This window comes from Ranitomeya variabilis, chromosome 1, assembly GCF_051348905.1.
Source record: "Ranitomeya variabilis isolate aRanVar5 chromosome 1, aRanVar5.hap1, whole genome shotgun sequence".
NCBI lineage: Eukaryota > Metazoa > Chordata > Amphibia > Anura > Dendrobatidae > Ranitomeya > Ranitomeya variabilis.
Window position 1 is genome coordinate 1,130,940,424 of NC_135232.1, and position 6,776 is coordinate 1,130,947,199.

Here is a 6,776-nt window from a genome sequence, read left to right on the forward strand (position 1 = left end):
GTAAATACTATGTGATAGATGATTTTCCTCTCCGAGTTCGCACATGTAGTGTGTGCTATAGATCAGGTTTCCGGTGTCACTTCTGTCGTGACCTTGTGTTAAGGAAAATTACTCAATGCACAAAAATGTAAACTAAGAGAATAAAAATAGAAGATTTTTTTTTTTCATTTATCCAGATGCTTCACAGGAAACGGAGCTCAGATTCTTCACTTCGCCTTACACTGGGTGCATCCTGGATGAAAGGGAACAAAACAAAGGCATTTTGCCTGACCTTCCCTTGATAATACAGCTGATGACCCCCACAAGTAACAAGTAAGATGAGCAACATTACACCTATCGGCCATCAGTCCCATTCATAACCGAACTGTCCCATGAACCAAAATGGTGGAGGATATTATAGTTGCCTTACATTAGTCTAGGTTAGTGGAGGAGCTAATGCTCATTTTTTTGGGTGGTATAAATGAGTGAAAGGTTTAATAACTGCTTCCTTGATGCTGAGAGTATTAGATCTGGTGGCCTAGGCTCACAGACCAGTTACATTCTGCTTCCCTGGTGGTCTAGGCTCACAGACCAGTTACATTCTGCTTCCCTGTTGGTCTAGGAAGTTACATTCTGCTTGCCTGGTGGTCTAGGCTCAAAGACCAGTTACATTCTGCTTCCCCGGTGGTCTAGGCTCAAAGACCAGTTACATTCTGCTTCCCCGGTGGTCTAGGCTCAAAGACCAGTTACATTCTGCTTCCCCGGTGGTCTAGGCTCAAAGACCAGTTACATTCTGCTTCCCCGGTGGTCTAGGCTCAAAGACCAGTTACATTCTGCTTCCCCGGTGGTTTAGGCTCAAAGACAAGTTACATTCTGCTTCCCCGGTGGTCTAGGCTCAAAGACCAGTTACATTCTGCTTCCCCGGTGGCCTAGGCTCAAAGACCAGTTACATTCTGCTTCCCCGGTGGTCTAGGCTCAAAGACCAGTTACATTCTGCTTCCCCGGAGGTCTAGGCTCAAAGACCAGTTACATTCTGCTTCCCCGGTGGTCTAGGCTCAAAGACCAGTTACATTCTGCTTCCCCGGTGGTTTAGGCTCAAAGACAAGTTACATTCTGCTTCCCCGGTGGTCTAGGCTCAAAGACCAGTTACATTCTGCTTCCCCGGTGGTCTAGGCTCAAAGACCAGTTACATTCTGCTTCCCCGGTGGTCTAGGCTCAAAGACCAGTTACATTCTGCTTCCCCGGTGGTCTAGGCTCAAAGACAAGTTACACTCTGCTTTCCTGGTGGTCTAGGCTCAAAGACCAGTTACATTCTGCTTCCCCGGTGGTCTAGGCTCAAAGACCAGTTACATTCTGCCTTCCTGGTGGCCTAGACTCAAAGACCAGTTACATTCTGCTTCCCCGGTGGTCTAGGCTCAAAGACCAGTTACATTCTGCTTCCCCGGTGGTTTAGGCTCAAAGACAAGTTACATTCTGCTTCCCCGGTGGTCTAGGCTCAAAGACCAGTTACATTCTGCTTCCCCGGTGGTCTAGGCTCAAAGACCAGTTACATTCTGCTTCCCCGGTGGTCTAGGCTCAAAGACAAGTTACACTCTGCTTTCCTGGTGGTCTAGGCTCAAAGACCAGTTACATTCTGCTTCCCCGGTGGTCTAGGCTCAAAGACCAGTTACATTCTGCTTCCCCGGTGGTCTAGGCTCAAAGACAAGTTACACTCTGCTTTCCTGGTGGTCTAGGCTCAAAGACCAGTTACATTCTGCTTCCCCGGTGGTCTAGGCTCAAAGACCAGTTACATTCTGCTTCCCCGGTGGTCTAGGCTCAAAGACAAGTTACACTCTGCTTTCCTGGTGGTCTAGGCTCAAAGACCAGTTACATTCTGCTTCCCCGGTGGTTTAGACGCAAAAACCATTTACATTCTGCTTTCCTGGTGGTCTAGGCTCAAAGACCAGTTACATTCTGCCTTCCTGGTGGCCTAGACTCAAAGACCAGTTACATTCTGCTTTCGTGGTGGTCTAAGCCCAAAGACCAGTTACATTCTGCTTTCCAGGTGGTCTAGACTCAAAGACCAGTTATATTCCGCTTCCCTGGTTGTCTAGGGCAGAAACTTGTTTGCAAAAAATACTTTACTGAAATCTAAATACGATTGTGGGAGGATGGTGAAATCTTGGTGAAAAGAAACAATGATGACATTCTTGGGTAACATTTTATCAGGGGAGGAGCTGGTAATATCCGGGGCAGTGTGTGTGCGTGTGTGTGTGTGTGTTGGGGGGGGGAAGGTTAGCAAAGGGCCAGGGTCATGGGACTAGGAGGGTGTGATCACATCACTTCTGTTTTCTTCCATTTTCATTTTTACTCTCAGGGAGAATGATGTCACAGTTTGCTGATTATTATCTTTGTAGATAAGTTATAAAAAAAAAGTTTAAGGGGATTTCCAGGATGAGTACAAGAAAATAAAGAAAGTTTATAGCCTGCCATTACATTGAAACCAAGTTATTTGAAGAGTTATATCAGGTCTTGTGGGGTACTTCTGGTATACAAAAGGTGTTGGGGGCCTGTTCCCCGCACGCTGCAGGTGCTGTAGCTCTGAACTATGATTAAGAACCAGTCGGTTTGAAACGCGTAAGTTTCCCACGTTACTTGCCTATTTTCTAAACTGTTTTATAACCACAATTTTAACTATGTTCTACATTATAGATTTTTGTTTTTAAATAATTATTCACCAATGAATCTGTTGCTGGGTACCTTTCCTTCTTAGAAACAGGTGTTCCCTGCACACTACAGGTGTTGGGGTGGGTGTTCTCCATATACTACAGGTGTTAGGGGGGAGGGGGTTCCCCATATACTACAGGTGTTGGGGGGGGGGGGGGTTTTCCCCATATACTACAGGTGTTGGGAGGTGCTCCCCATATACTACAGGTGTGGGGGGAGGGAGCTCCCCATATACTACTGGTGTTGGGGGAAGGGTGTTCCCCATATAGTACAGGTGTTGGGGGGGGGGTTCCCCATATACTACAGCTGTGGGGGGGAGGCTGCTCCCCATATACTACAGCTGTGGGGGGGGGGGGAGGGTGCTCCCCATATACTACTGGTGTTGGGGGGGGGGGAAGGGTGTTCCCCATATACTACAGGTGCTGGGGGGGGGGGGGTGTGAAGAAACAAGATTGTATCTTAATTTCCCAGACAACCTTGTTTTTGCAAACCAAAAGAACTGGCTTTTTATCTGTATATTGGCTTGTGAATTTAAGTGTTTATGTCTGGTGGGTCAAGAAGACAGACTTGCCAACTGATATACACTCACCGGCCACTTTATTAGGTACACCTGTCCAACTTCTTGTTAACACTTAATTTCTAATCAGCCAATCACATGGCGGCAACTCAGTGCATTTAGGCATGTAGACATGGTCAAGACAATCTCCTGCAGTTCAAACCGAGCATCAGTATGGGGAAGAAAGGTGATTTGAGTGCCTTTGAACGTGGCATGGTTGTTGGTGCCAGAAGGGCTGGTCTGAGTATTTCAGAAACTGCTGATCTACTGGGATTTTCACGCACAACCATCTCTAGGGTTTACAGAGAATGGTCCGAAAAAGAAAAAAAAATCCAGTGAGCGGCAGTTCTGTGGGCGGAAATGCCTTGTTGATGCCAGAGGTCAGAGGAGAATGGGCAGACTGGTTCGAGCTGATAGAAAGGCAACAGTGACTCAAATCGCCACCCGTTACAACCAAGGTAGGCCTAAGAGCATCTCTGAACGCACAGTGCGTCGAACTTTGAGGCAGATGGGCTACAGCAGCAGAAGACCACACCGGGTACCACTCCTTTCAGCTAAGAACAGGAAACTGAGGCTACAATTTGTACAAGCTCATCGAAATTGGACAGTAGAAGATTGGAAAAACGTTGCTTGGTCTGATGAGTCTCGATTTCTGCTGCGACATTCGGATGGTAGGGTCAGAATTTGGCGTAAACAACATGAAAGCATGGATCCATCCTGCCTTGTATGGAGCATCTTTGGGATGTGCAGCCGACAAATCTGCGGCAACTGTGTGATGCCATCATGTCAATATGGACCAAAATCTCTGAGGAATGCTTCCAGCACCTTGTTGAATCTATGCCACGAAGAATTGAGGCAGTTCTGAAGGCAAAAGGGGGTCCAACCCGTTACTAGCATGGTGTACCTAATAAAGTGGCCGGTGAGTGTACTATCTAACATACTGTGTTAAGGTACCTTCACACGAAACGACTTTGTAACGATATCGCTAGCGATCCGTGACGTTGCAGCGTCCTCGCTAGCGATATCGTTTAGTTTGACACGCAGCAGCGATCAGGATCCTGCTGTGATGTCGCTGGTCGCTGAATAAAGTCCAGAACTTTATTTGGTCGTCCGATCGCCGTGTATCGTTGTGTTTGAAAGCAAAAGCAACGATACCAGCGATGTTTTACACTGGTAACCAGGGTAAACATCGGGTTACCAAGCGCAAGGCCGCGCTTAGTAACCCGATGTTTACCCTGGTTACCAGCGTAAAAGTAAAAAAAACAAACAGTACATACTCACCTGCGCGTCCCCCAGCGTCTGCTTCCTGACACTTACTGAGCGCCGGCCCTAAAGTGAAAGTGAAAGCACAGCGGTGACGTCACCGCTGTGCTGTTAGGGCCGGAGCTCAGTCAGTGTCAGGAAGCAGACGCTGGGGGACGCGCAGGTGAGTATGTACTGTTTGTTTTTTTTACTTTTACGCTGGTAACCAGGGTAAACATCGGGTTACTAAGCGCGGCCCTGCGCTTAGCAACCCGATGTTTACCCTGGTTACCCGGGGACCTCGGCATCGTTGGTCGCTGGAGAGCGGTCTGTGTGACAGCTCCCCAGCGATCAAATAGCGACGCTGCAGCGATCGGCATCGTTGTCGCTATCGCTGCAGCGTCGCTTCGTGTGAAGGTACCTTAAGTCTGTAATAGTGACTGTATATAGTGTGTTAAGCTTTGTTTATTGATGTGTGCTGATATGCTAATAGTGCTACCTTGATCCCATCACCATTGTTTACCTTATCTTGATGTTGGACTGAAGGACCCTGGGTAATTCTAAAAATAGCTTACATGCCTTGGGTATAAAAAGACTCAAGAGATCACATCCTGGGAGACTGAAGTAACACAGAGCCATCAGCCAGACATTCTGCAAACCACCCAACACACAAGAGAAAGGACTGCAGCCAATTCATCATGGCACCATCACGAGGGACACTGATCTATGATTCTATAGGAAACAACCTAGGGGTTTTCGGCTCCGATTGGAAGGACACAGATCTGATCCAGTGACCATCTCTGAACCATGGATATGTTTGGAGAAAGCCAGGTGTGGGACCCACTGGTCGCCTGGTTCCATGGAGATGGTCAGATAAGCCAGGTGGTGACTCTCGTGTCAACTGGCTTTGGACCTTGTATGGACTCTATGGACAGTTCTTGGTCATCTCCCTATGCTTGTCGTTACCTTCTCTGTGCGTTCATCCACAGATGGAGTAGCGACCCTGGGAGCTCTGACATCATGTCAACTGGCTTTGACCTTGTAAAGACTCTTCAGGATCTTAGCCGAGGGTCTGTCGGACCCGGCTGAAGAACACAGGACTCCTCTCTGCATGCATCCGCAGATGGAGTAGTGACCCTGGGAGCTCGGACGTAACATCTACCATTATCTCGGTGAGTCAGGGGAAGGGTGAGGCCCTGTAATGTGCACCATCTTGGGGTAATTGGTGGGATTGTTCTGTTTGCTATTGTGTGTTGTGGTTCAATAAATTATTCCCACACTTTTACCTTAACCCTGTGTTGTCCGTGTAGTGTATTGCCCACTGGGAGATAGAGCGGGTGTTCAATGGTATAAGCCGTGGTCCATGTAGTCTTGCTAAAGACAGCTGGGCCAGCGGACGAGAGCACCCACTGACCCCGTTTCTCCACAGAGAATGTTCCCCATATACTACAGGTGTTGGGGGGGGGGGGGGAAGGGTGTTCCCCATATACTACAGGTGTTGGGGGGTGTTCCCGACATACTACAGGTGTCGGGGGGGGGGGGGGGGGGGGGGGGAGGGTGTTCCCCACATACTACAGGTGTCGGGGGGGGGGGGGGGAGGGTGTTCCCCACATACTACAGGTGTCGGGGGGGGGGGGAGGGTGTTCCCCACATACTACAGGTGTCGGGGGGGAGGGTGTTCCCCACATACTACAGGTGTCGGGGGGGAGGGTGCTCCCCGCATACTACAGATGTTGGGGGGAGGGTGCTCCCCGCATACTACAGTTGTGTTCTGGTAAAATAAACGGTGCCATTCTAAACTACTAACTCGTCCTACAATGAGTTGACGAAAAAAAAAATTATTTGAAAAGAATGCAAAAAAAGAAAAACAGCTCGGCCCTCAAGGGGTGAAAGTCCATAAGATGCTTTATTTTAGACGACATTAATTAAAACTTTTTTTTTTATAAAAACCTTATGTTACCACAACAACCAATCACAGCACAGGTTTCAGGTTACCGCGACCCTGTAAAAAATGAAAGCTGGGCTGTGATTGGTTGCTATGGGCAGCAGAGCTTTTCTTGAACAATGCGGCCTATGGTTTATCCCGTGGCCTGCTCTTCAGCGTCCGGAGATCACGCGGCCGGTGACTACACAGGACATGATGGAGTCACATGCGGCCACGGGGTGTTTACACTGCATGTGACGGTCACACCAGGGGAAGTGCGCAGGTTATTGGGGGCAGGAGGTTCGTTTTTATCCCCATTAAGATGAAAATTTGTTGCTTTATCCTTATAGACTGTTGCTGGAGGAGCGG